The sequence below is a fragment of the Dipodomys spectabilis genome, unplaced genomic scaffold, assembly GCF_019054845.1.
Source record: "Dipodomys spectabilis isolate Male_0828 unplaced genomic scaffold, ASM1905484v1 ptg000323l, whole genome shotgun sequence".
NCBI lineage: Eukaryota > Metazoa > Chordata > Mammalia > Rodentia > Heteromyidae > Dipodomys > Dipodomys spectabilis.
The window spans coordinates 2,387,083-2,399,093 of NW_024871000.1; the positions used below are offsets into that span (position 1 = coordinate 2,387,083).

Consider the following 12,011-nt stretch of genomic DNA (forward strand, 5'->3'; position numbering starts at 1 on the left):
TCTAATGGGGGCATTTGGTTTGGATTCATATCTTAGCTATCATAATAAATAATGTTGCAATCAACATAGTTGTGCTGGTAGTTTTAGTATGGTCTTGTTTATGATCATTTGGGTAAATCCCCAAAAGTGGGATTACTGTGTCATATGGGAGTTTTATGTAGAGTCTTTTGAGGAACCTCCATACTGCTTTCCAAAGTATTTGAACAAGTTTACACTCCCACCAAGAATGCAGTACGATTCCCTTGTGACCACACACCTTTCAGCATCTGTTGTTGTAAAAATATGGAATACTACACAAATTTTCATGACATACTTGCACAGGGGGCATGCTAATCTTCTCTGTATTATTCCAATGTTAGTGTATGTGATGCTAAATTGAGCACAGAACATTTTTTTTATATAAAGTATAATTTTTATTGATTTTATTAAACTAGACAATTCAACAAAATTAAGTTCAAAAGAATTGTTGTGAAATTTTAGAATCATATATTTCTTACATAAGCACACATTTAGGAATAAAATCAAGATAGACATGCCAAAAACAAAATAATTCCAGATATTTGTAGTCCAAGAGATGTGTAGGGGGAGGAATTCAATTATTCTATACAAGGCACCTGTCAAAATGAACATTGCAGCAAGTGTTTAGGTTTGTTAAAAGTTTTAAGGTTTTAAATATGCTTAATTTTGGGATTTTGCTTATATATGCCCAAAATAGGACCGTTTGGCAGGTATAAAACTTTTCTATAAAGTATTTAAGATTTATGGTAACAGACATTAAGTACTAAGTATGTACATTTCAGAGTTTATGGAAACTTTATTAATGAGAAGTTGCAAAGTCTTTGTGTAAAGAAGCAGAGTGAAGAGTTAAGACTTTAACTATACAGTTTCTGTTAAAACTTTAGGGATTCCTTACTTTATTTGATAGCAAGGAATAAATGATGATATAAGCCATAATGTACGCATGTATGTTACTATTCACACACATACATATACACACGTATACATGCACACATGGAGAAAGACACATAATTACAGCCAACACAAGTTTCACCAGTTGTTGAATATGCCTTAAACTGAATACTAGAAACAATATATGTTGAAGATGTATTTGTCTCTAAGAGTTCATTTACCACTCCTCTGATCTCTTAAAACTGGTAGTTTTAGAGAGATTTGACTTACAAAATGCAGTACAAGTGATAGCAAGTCACTTGGAAACCTCAGTAAGTATGTCATATGGTGTCTCCCTGCTCCTCAAGGATTGCTTAGTCTTGTAGACACTTTCAACCACCAATTTAGCAGGAGAATACCCTGGTAAAGAGTAAAGTTATAAGGTTTTAAATGGCATCCTTACTTGAGCTCTTTTTCCAACAACCAGCATGAATTTGTAGGCAGATGAGTGAGTCCTCAAAAAATTGGACTCTACATATATATTTAACTGACCCATATGAAAATTCCTATGTGAGAAATGCTGACTGAGGTCTTGCTGATTTCCTGGCCAAGAAAATAAGAAAAAAGAAAGTATTTTTAATGTTTTAAAGTTTGAGAATAATTTGTAACCTGTCAATAAATGTGTAGAACACAATTATACCAACTGACAAAAAAAAATGATGGCATTTCATTTATGTGCTCTTGGATGTGGCCAGTGATTTTAGAGGTGTCTACACAAGTAGAATCAGCATAAATCAAGCCAGCATTTTTTCATTTATGATATAAGGAAAGGTTACTGGTTGACCCATTGTAACAATGAAATATACAAGACACATTACAAGAGGATGGGTGAATGGGGGAGGTGGGGAGGTGTGAAGGGAAGGGATGGTAGGGGAAAAACAAAGGGGAGGGTAACAATGCTCAATAAGAAATGTACTCATTACCTTACTCATGTAACTGTAACCCCTCTGTACAGTATTTATAATAAAAATATATATTAAAACATACAAGGAAAACTTCTGTACTTATATGAAGTTGTATTTGTCACTCAATATAAGTAAGGTGTTGGTTTTAGGACCACAGGCTTATTACTTTGGATACTCTATATCTCTACATGAACACAGTATATTATTTACATTAGAATCTGCCCACCAGCTAGTGCAGTATAATTGCTGTGAGAATTTTTATTACATTCTATATTTGTAATGAAAACTAAAAATATATTTATGCACAATCAACAGATACAAATTTTTTCAGATAAATTTTGTATGCAGTTTGAGGATGGAATTGGAGAGCAATTTCGAAAAGCACAAATTTCATCAAAAAGACCAGTCTGCAAATTGTAACAAGGAGCTAATCCAGCATCATTGAATAGTATGGAACTCCAAGGAGAAGTACTTGAATTGAGACAATATCAGAAAGTGTAACAACCCAAGGACTTTTTAAAATGCAGCTGCTAGAATTCTCATGTAGAGCTTTCATAACTGTTTGTGAAGCACAAATCAGAACCTCACTGAAATGTAAATGGTTTTCTCTCAACTTTCTGTCATGATCAGTCATTATCAATCAACATATAGCTAATCTTGAATAATCCTCTAATAAAATGTTGATGGAGTGTTTATATGCAGAAAACCTCGGAAGGCTAACTTTTTCCAATTAGGACAGTCTGTATTTTATGATCCAGCCGAGAGAAAACTAGGTAAGCATCCATTTACAACCTTCTGAATAATTCTGATTCTGCCCACATCACTTATCTATCCATACCTGTGCCCGAGTGAAACGATTTCAAAATAATTTATCATTTAAAATTTAAATTTATGCTTCAGGGAAGATATCGAAGGAGAAGCTGGAAGCTAAACAAGCTCTCACATAGAAAACAGCTTTAGTGCTCCAGTGAAAAGTCCTAAGCTGGAGAATCACACCAAGTGTGCCAGCACAGTAGAGAGAGTTAGGCCAGAGAGGGAAAAACCGGGCAAGGAGACAAATCTGAGCACTTGCCAGCAGCTGTGGTTGCAGCTGTGGCGGAGGCAGTTGCGGCTGTAGGCGCCATACCTGCAACACAGAGAGTCTACGACAAAGGAGCCAGATGCAGCAGGTGAGAGGATTCTACTCAACACCAGCAAGAACTGACAAGGAGCAGACATCTTCATCCTTCAGATCGCAGACCAGAGATCACCCAGGAACCAGACTCCTGTGTGAGTAGAAGCATGATTTCCTCACTCCTTCTCAGGGAGCAGAGAAGGGAAGGTCACCCCTCCCTGCCCACTACCGGAGATCTCCATCTCTGATACTGGCAAAGGCCTCGCTGAGCAGCTAGCTCAACTCAGTCTTTGGATGAAAACAAAAAGTAATTTAGCAGGTCACAGGAACCTAACCTGACCTGCCAGGCTCAGCTCTATGCAGGGAAAATTCACCCAGCACTTGCCTGCGCCAGCCCCAGGAGTGGATTTCTTCACTGGGTAAACAGAGCAAGGGGCTGCTTCTCCCTACAGCAGCCTAGACAATCAATTGAAATTCAGTAACAATAAACCCTGAGAATGGCTCCTGGCTGGGCTCTGTGACTGCTTCAGAAGCTAGCCCCTCAGGGAAAAGCTACTGTTTACTGAAAGGCCTCAACTCTACCAAGAACCTAGCCCCATTACAGCATCTCTAAACTAGAAGAAACAGCCATCACCCTGTTTTGGGATACTCAAAGGAGATCTCCCTCCCATTGAACTAACCTGGGAAGAGGATGAAAAAATCCTGGGTAAATCAAAGCATTTTTCTGCCTCCTCAAACAAACTGACTTAAGAAAACAACCAAGCTACAGGAAAATCAAACACCACAAGCAGACCAGAGACTCCAACAAGAGACTGGTTATGGACACAAGGGAGATGAGGACCTTCCCATCTCACCCCCAAAAAGCAAATAACTCTTTTTTGTTACCTTTTATTAAAATTTTTTTAACATTTTTAATTTTTAACTTTAAAAAATTGTTTTCTATTAACTTTTTTTTCTTCCTCTTATAATTTTTATTTTAGGGGTATATGTTTGTGTGTGTGCTTTTTTTCCATTTTTGTTTAGCTCTACTGATCTTTTAATCCTTTTTTCTTTTCTGTCTCATTCTTTTCACTTTTTCTTCTCTTTCCTTCTTCTTTGCATGATTTAATCGCTTTTCTGCTCATTATCAGATATACCTGTAGTCGATTATTAGACCTTATCCCCCATTGTATACATACTTAATCCAGAAATTTATTACTGAATTCAAAACCTCTTAGACTTAAATTCCTTAATAGCCGTACTACCTCTATATACCTATATAAAATTTTAAGCATTTTAATTTTTTTAATTTTTCACGTCTCCTTTCTATCCCTTCCGATCTCTTATCCTATTCCAGTCCTTCTCTGAATATTACGTTTTTAATTTGTATAATTTAAGTGTTTCATTTTTTAATTTTTAATTTTTGTTTTACAATTTTTTCTTGTCTTTTTTTCTCTTTCTTTTTTCCCCAGTCTCTACTATCATTCTATCCAACCTATTTTCTGCTTTGACATTAGGAGTAAGTTAGCTCTCCCTCTACCTTTCCACATCCTTCTATTCTTATTTATACCCACATCTCTCGCTAAAACTAATAACTTCTGGTTTGCCAAATTCTTCTTTGTGGTTCATAGACTATTAATACATAGTTGTTTGATGTTGAAAAATATATCTGTTGAACTAGATTTTATCTCAGGCTTTTGACTATGCAAATATAGACTGTGTTGATGCTTGCCTTAAGGTAGTTTTCTAGCACAAACTGGTGTTACTTTCATCCCAAATGGGCAGAATAAGCTGGAAAAAACACAAGAAAAATGGCACGTCCGGGTATCTCAACTCCAACTCATGATAATCAGTGGAGAGAACAGATAATGAATAATCCAGAGGAGAGCTCCCCCAAAGCTCTATAAACACTAATGGTAAACATGGTAAAAAGATTGAAAACCTGCAAAGGACTCTGTGTGACCATGAGAGGGAGAGAGATGAGGCAAACGAAAGATCAAAACAGGAAGCTCAAGGCGTGAGGAAGCTACTCAAAGATAGATAAAGGAATTGCATGTGCAACTTGAGAACACTCAAAGAGAAATAAAGGAATTGTGTGAGCAAGCTGTGATCAGTCAAAGAGAACTACAGGAACTGCATGAACGTGAGGAAGCTAATCAAAGAGTAATAAAAGAATTGAGAGAGCGGGATGAAAATACACAAAGATCACTAGAGGCATTCATGGAATCCGTAAACAGAGAGCTGAAAGAAGTCAGGGAGTCCACAAAGGGAATGCTGAATGGATCCCAACAGAAGGAATGGAAGTCCAAGGAAACCATAACCAATCAACTAAGTGATTTGAGAATAAACACTGAACATCAAATTAAGGAAGTAAAGAATTTCATACAAGATCTAAAACAAAGAATTTGAAGCCATAAAAGCCGACCAACTACAAGTAAAAGAAAAAAAAAGTAGAAAATCTGGATAGTAGAATAGACCACGCAGAAAATTGAATCCTGAGGATAGGAGACAGCGTAGATTTTATAGAAAAAGAACATACAACCATCCAAGACAAATCTAAGAAATATGATAGATCTATTCAGCATTCAACCTTTGAGCCACCAGTGCCTACCCATGTTGCATATTTTGTGTAATTCAAATTTTCAGCATTGTATAGATGCTCCTACTACAATATAAAAACAAAAAAAACTTAACTTATTTTTCACTGTATTTGATGTTGTTATAATTTGTGGAGGGGAAGGAAAAAACTAAGTTGTTTAAATAGGGATACAGGTGGACCCAGTACAACGATGAGATGTACAAAATGTTATGTAGAAAAATGAAATTTACAACTTTGGCTCAAGATGGGAGAGAGGGTCGGGAAGGGGAGATGGAAAGGGATGATAAAGGGATAGAAAGGAGGAGGTAACAATGCTTTATAAGAAATGTACTCATTACATTGTCCCTGTAATTGTAACGCCTCTGTATGGTATTTTCACAAAAAAAACTTAAAACATAATAAGGATATTTGTAAAGTATATAATGAAGGAAGAATTTTCATCCTTTACAAAATATATGCAAAATCTATGCTAAACTATCTATATTTTACTCTACCTTTCCTGCAACCAGTTTGATATAGTTTAATACCTGTCACGCCAAGTTGCTTTATATTCTACTGGAGATTTAATTTTTCATGTATGTATGTATATGTATATTTATATGTATCTATCTATCTATCTATCTATCTATCTATCTGTATATGTTCCAATGTGGATCCTCAAACTTGAAACTTTGCTTTTTTTTTTGCTGTTCAGCAGTTAATCTGGTCCGCTCAATCTGTGACAATATCTGTGCTCATTCTGATCATTCCTTTATTTACCACACCATTAGCACCATCAGCCTTTTAAAATCAGCTTAATTTCCAGAGATGATTACCAATCAATCCAACCAATATACACCTAGAGGGTTTTAATAAAACAAGCTTTAAGGTAGGAAGATAACATGAAGTGACAACTACAAAATTTCTACAGAGACCTGACATCTTTCACATTTCTGCCTTCCTCATGATACTTAAGCAATCATTGACTAACACTATTAATAATACTGCAATTATAACTTAAAGATCAGTGTTTATGCAACCTGAAGCTTTCTTTTTCTATGATTCTTGACATAAACTTTTGTGAGACTTTTTTGATTGTGGTGGGATACCATCCAAAACAAAGCCATGTATATCAAGAAAGCCAATGTTTTCAACTCAGAGTACTAAACAAAAGAGGGAAAAAAATTAAGGTTAGCTATATATGTTAAGCACAAATATAGGCAATATCAAGATATTTTGAAATTGTATAATTTTATTGGAAAAAGTGGCTCAAATCTATAATATTATCTACTTGGAAAAAAGAGCTTAGAGGATTCCAGTTCCAGGCAAAATGTTTTATGCTTGTGTTAGGAGGACCTCAGTCCAAGCAGGCCCAGGCATATAGTGGTACTACCTCAAAATAAGCAATAAAATTATAATTTGTAGGTATGGTAGTAGTAGAGATGCCATTTCACAAGTATAGGTCTTGAGTTCAATCCTCCAGTAGTACTGGGAATTTAAATGTGGCATGTCTAAGGTCAAGACTTCATACTTGTCTTACAAGCTCTAATAAAACCTTTACCTCTCTTGCTATTTTTTAAAAGTATAACCATAACTTCCAAGCCCCAAACAAATAATTTCATATTAGAGATTTTCTTCTATGTATTAAGTAATATGTTATGTCCCACTGAAATCAGACTAAAGATAAAACACCCATTGTCTTACAAAGTGACTGCATATGGAAGTAGAATCTCAAAGGTAGCATTTAAGTTGAAGTGTACTCCAAGAGAAGCAGAATGCCTTGAATATGCCAAGGAAAGAGGCATCAGAAGCTAACTCTAATCTTGGTGTTCTAATTCCACCAACTCTGAGACAATGTATTTATAATGTTCATGCTACCCAATCTGTGGTAGTTAATTATTGCAATTACTAGCAAACATGTGGAAGCTATAAGACACGAAAAGTCTTTGACTCTTCAGATCCAAGACTCATCTCTATAATCCTAGTGATTAAGAAGTACAAGACTTGGGGAATAATGGCTTTCAGGCTGGTAGAAAAGTTCATGAGGTTCTATCTCCAATTAACTACAAAAATTTCTGGGCTGGGCCATGGTTCAAATAGTAGACTGACTACTGTTAGCAAAACAAAAAACAAAAATCTGAGAGCCTGATGTATGTTCAAACCCCAAACTGGCAGAAAGAAAAAGTCCTTCGAATAATACTATGAGAAGCAGAATTATGAATAGGAAAGCAGAAACAAAAGAAATAAACTTATTGATATAGACAAAGCTCCTCAATGTGAAATATGGCACAAACTGTAATATTTAGTGTTTTCCTTCCTATACAGTAGAAATAAATGGCATTTTTACTTGACGAAAGTATAATATAAAACTGTATGCAATAAATAATCACATTACTTTTATGTTTCCATAATTTAACTTGTTTTCCTAAATATTTCTCAAATAGTGTAGCTTTTGAAAATCAATAAATGTTGCATTTTCATATATGATTACCTATCCTTCCAAGTGTGGTCTAAAATTGATCTACACTGAAATGATTGCCATTGACATTTTTCTCAAAATATTTATACTTTCAGCTGACCTTCCACAAAACTCATACCCAGAATGTAACTTTTTAGTTTGTTCATGCAAACATAGGAACATAAACATATGTCTCAAAATGTTAATTATGTTTATCTGCTGTCATTAATAAAGTATAACTAATAGAATTATGTATATACCCTGAGGGAAATAAGATACTTCCTTCTAAATACAGACTTGCAGGCACACACACAATCACACATGCACATATATATATTTACCACTTTGACACAGGTTAGATTCCTGACATTGGGTGTCAGCAGTGATCTAATAATCAAATTTTCCTGCCCAGACACAAAATACATTCATAATTCCACACAGACAAAAACACCAGATCATTCAAAATAATGAGAATACTTAACAGAACCAACCAGCACTTGAGCCATCTACTCCCTGATTTCTTTTATTCATGGTGATGCATTTTTCATATCATAATTAAAATATTTTTGTCTCTGATTAACAGAAAAAAATAGGGGATCATATAATGGAAATTGTAGGTAAAATTACTTGTAATCTTTACTATATCTTATCAAAGACTTCTGTTTCCTTCTTGTAGAGTGTTTCTGTCATTTTGCCCTAATGTCTATAATTAAATTACAAAGGACATGCCATATACCTTAATTCATTTTTCCTAAAGGTTATGCTATGGAGTTGAATCTGATTTGTTTGCTTATTCTAAATTAAATATTCTCAACAACTGGCATTATTGTTTATGTTACTCCTAATCCATTTGAAATATCAAATAGAACTGGAAATTCCCCTCGGCAATGATTTGTGAATGTCATTAATGCTTGTGGAGGGATGAAGGATTTGAATTATCTAGAGTGCATTAAAAATGGCACTGTTATTCAAAGGGCTGATCATTTAGTCAGCTTTTAAAGTGTGGTCTTCTTATTTCATCTAAGAAGATAACAGTATGCTATTCATAACATTCTTGCCTGCAAAGCAGTAGAATTATTTCCTTTGTACAGTTGATTTCCAGCTGCGAATTTAGTGAAACCTACAAAAAATTGCATAGGTGTATTAGCTGCTCTAGATTTTGAAATTTTCTTCCTGTAGCCATTGTGATTTGAGCCCAGATTCATGGGATAGTCACATAATCCACAATAACAAAGCACAAAAATATAAAAAGACCATGTGCAAAATGAGTTTCAGTTTTTTCTATGTTGATTTCTTTTTTTAATGATTGTCTTTTAAGGAGCTAAGGGTGTTTATTTCTCATTATTTTTTATGTTACTTAAATTTTCCAGATTTTTCAAATAAAATAAAGAGATATAAAACAGACCTATTTAATCGCAAAATAGAGCTAACCATTTGCGTGATTTTTTTATTCTAATCCTGTTTTCAATTATCTTCAAATAACGTTGAGATGAGCCCAGCATATATGTAAATTGACATGTATAAAGCACACAGAATTCTGGAATCTTTGGACTGTGATTTCTATCTAACTTCACTTAGAAAAGAAAATTATCACTTGCTTCATGTCTTAAGTAATCTATTTAAAACAAGTTTTTATTAATTTTGTTAATAAATGTCATAATCTATGGTACTGATGCATTGCATAAGTATGTGATTCCTTATTTCCCCTGAATTAACATTACATTTATTTTATTTTTTGACACATGAAATAATGACATTCTGGAAGATAATACATGCCTGCTTTTCATTTTGGTTGCCAAAAAGGAATTATTAGACATTTGGAACATTTAAATCTGAACTTTCAAATTTCACTAGGACTTGAATTGTGTTACTTACAAAATTAATTTTAAAATAAAAAGCATCATTAAATAGAAAGCAAAATTATGTTATCACATCTTAATCCCTGAATTGACTTCATGATAAGAAACAATTAGATTTATATAACAAGATATACATACTCAAATGAACTATGAGATACGGAAACAGAAAACTTCTTTTTTGTTTTGTGTTTGTTGTTTTTTATAGTTTGTGAAAATTCTGTCTTTTTTACCTTATGCCTGGTATATTCATGGTATGTCTTCAGGAAGGTGAGGGGTGGGCACAGAGCTTTAGGAAAAAGAGTGAAAAATAGCAGCATTGGAGGTCATTGAACATTGATGAAAGTGAACTATTTAACACATGGGTGGGGACAGGAGGGTGGGACTGGGAACAAGTGAGGGAACTGAAGACATTTCACAAAAGGAAATGTTCTCATTACCTGACCCTTGTAATTGTAATCTATCTATAAATCACCTTAATAAGAACAACAGAGTAAATTTCTGTTAAAAAGGCAAACAAAATGTTGTTTCTTAGAATCCTAAAAGTTTGTTTTGTTCACTGGTTTGAGCTGGTTGAGTCTATCTCTGAAAATAGCTACATTGACATTCATTGGGCGAATTATTGCGCTACTAGTAGATAAAAGTCAATTATGATTGTATTTTTTTGAGACTGATTCATTTATTCCTTTAATCTAATTTGTATTATTTCTGTCTACTGGGTTTTGGTTTTGTATTTCCTGATTTGTCAAAGACTTAGTGGTGCATCATTAGTGCTTATTTAAGATTGTTCTTAAATCAAAAGAGATACAGGATATCAAACAGGAGATGCATGCAAAAATAGAAGCTGCACAAACCTCAGTAAGAAGTGAGATAAATGCCAAATTAGAGGTAATACATACCTCATTAAGAGGTGAGATCAGTACTTTGAGAACCAACATCGAATCCATAAAGGAATCCATTTCCTCCATGCAAACCTCAATAGAAGCCATGGTCAACAGTGTGAACGAAATGGAAGGTAGAGTGTCAGATACAGAAGACAGAATACACCAGCTGGACCAAAAAATGACAGATATGGAAAAATCACTCAAATTAAGCCAAAGGGAAATTGAGGAACAAGGCAAGGATGTCCACTATCTCCACTCCTCTTCAATATAGTCCTGGAACCCTTAGCAAAGGAAATAAGGCAAGAAAAAGACATTAAAGGGATCCGCATAGGGAAAGAAGAAGTTAAACTATCCTTTTTTGCAGACAACATGATACTATACCTTCACAATCCCAAAAACTCCATCCCCAAACTCTTAGAAATCATAAATCACTTCGGCAAAGTAGCAGGATACAAAATAAACCCACAAAAATCAGTTGCCTTCCTGTACACTGACAATGTACAAGAAGAGAGGGAAATAAAGGGAGCAACCCCATTCACAATAACCTCCCAAAAAATAAAATATTTAGGAATTAACCTAACCAAAGATGTAAAAGAACTATTTAATGAAAAATATAAAAAGTTAAAGAAAGAAATTGCAGAAGACACTAGGAAATGGAAAGACCTCCCATTCTTTTGGATAGGCCGACTTAACATAGTAAAGATGGTAATACTTCCAAAATTAATATACAAATTCAATCAATTCCTATTAAAATCCCAATGACATACATCACTGAAATACAGAAAACAGTCCAAAAAGTCATATGGAACAACAAAACACCTAGAATTGCCAAAACAATTCTAGGGAATAAAGACAACATGGGAGGGGTATCCATGCCGAACTTCAAACTCTACTACAGAGCTATAATAACAAAGACAGCATGGTACTGGCACAAAACAGACCCGAAGACCAATGGAACAGAATAGAAGATCCAGAAATAAACCCACAGGCCTACAGCCAGCTGATATTCGACAAAAGAGCCAAAGACATACAATGGAAGAAACACAGCCTCTTCAACCACTGGTGCTGGGAAAATTGGGCAGCCACATGCAGAAAAGTAAAAGTGGACCCAATTCTATCATCATGCACCAACATCAACTCAAAATGGATTAAAGACCTTAACATTAAACCTGAATCTCTGAAACTACTGCAGGCCAGAGTAGGAGAGAAACTTTAACTAAAAGGCACAGGAAAGAACTTCCTGAACAGAGGCCCAGGGTCACAACAAATTGGAGAGAGACTCGACAAAT

At 34.7% G+C, this 12,011-nt stretch overlaps 1 non-coding gene across 1 annotated transcript; it reads right to left on the minus strand.

Moving 5' to 3' along the window:
• Window positions 1–276: 276 nt before the first annotated feature.
• On the minus strand, window positions 277–383 carry LOC122128120. The gene has a single exon (XR_006151369.1). It is a non-coding gene; the product is annotated as a U6 spliceosomal RNA (small nuclear RNA).
• Between the last annotated feature and the right edge of the window lie 11,628 nt (window positions 384–12,011).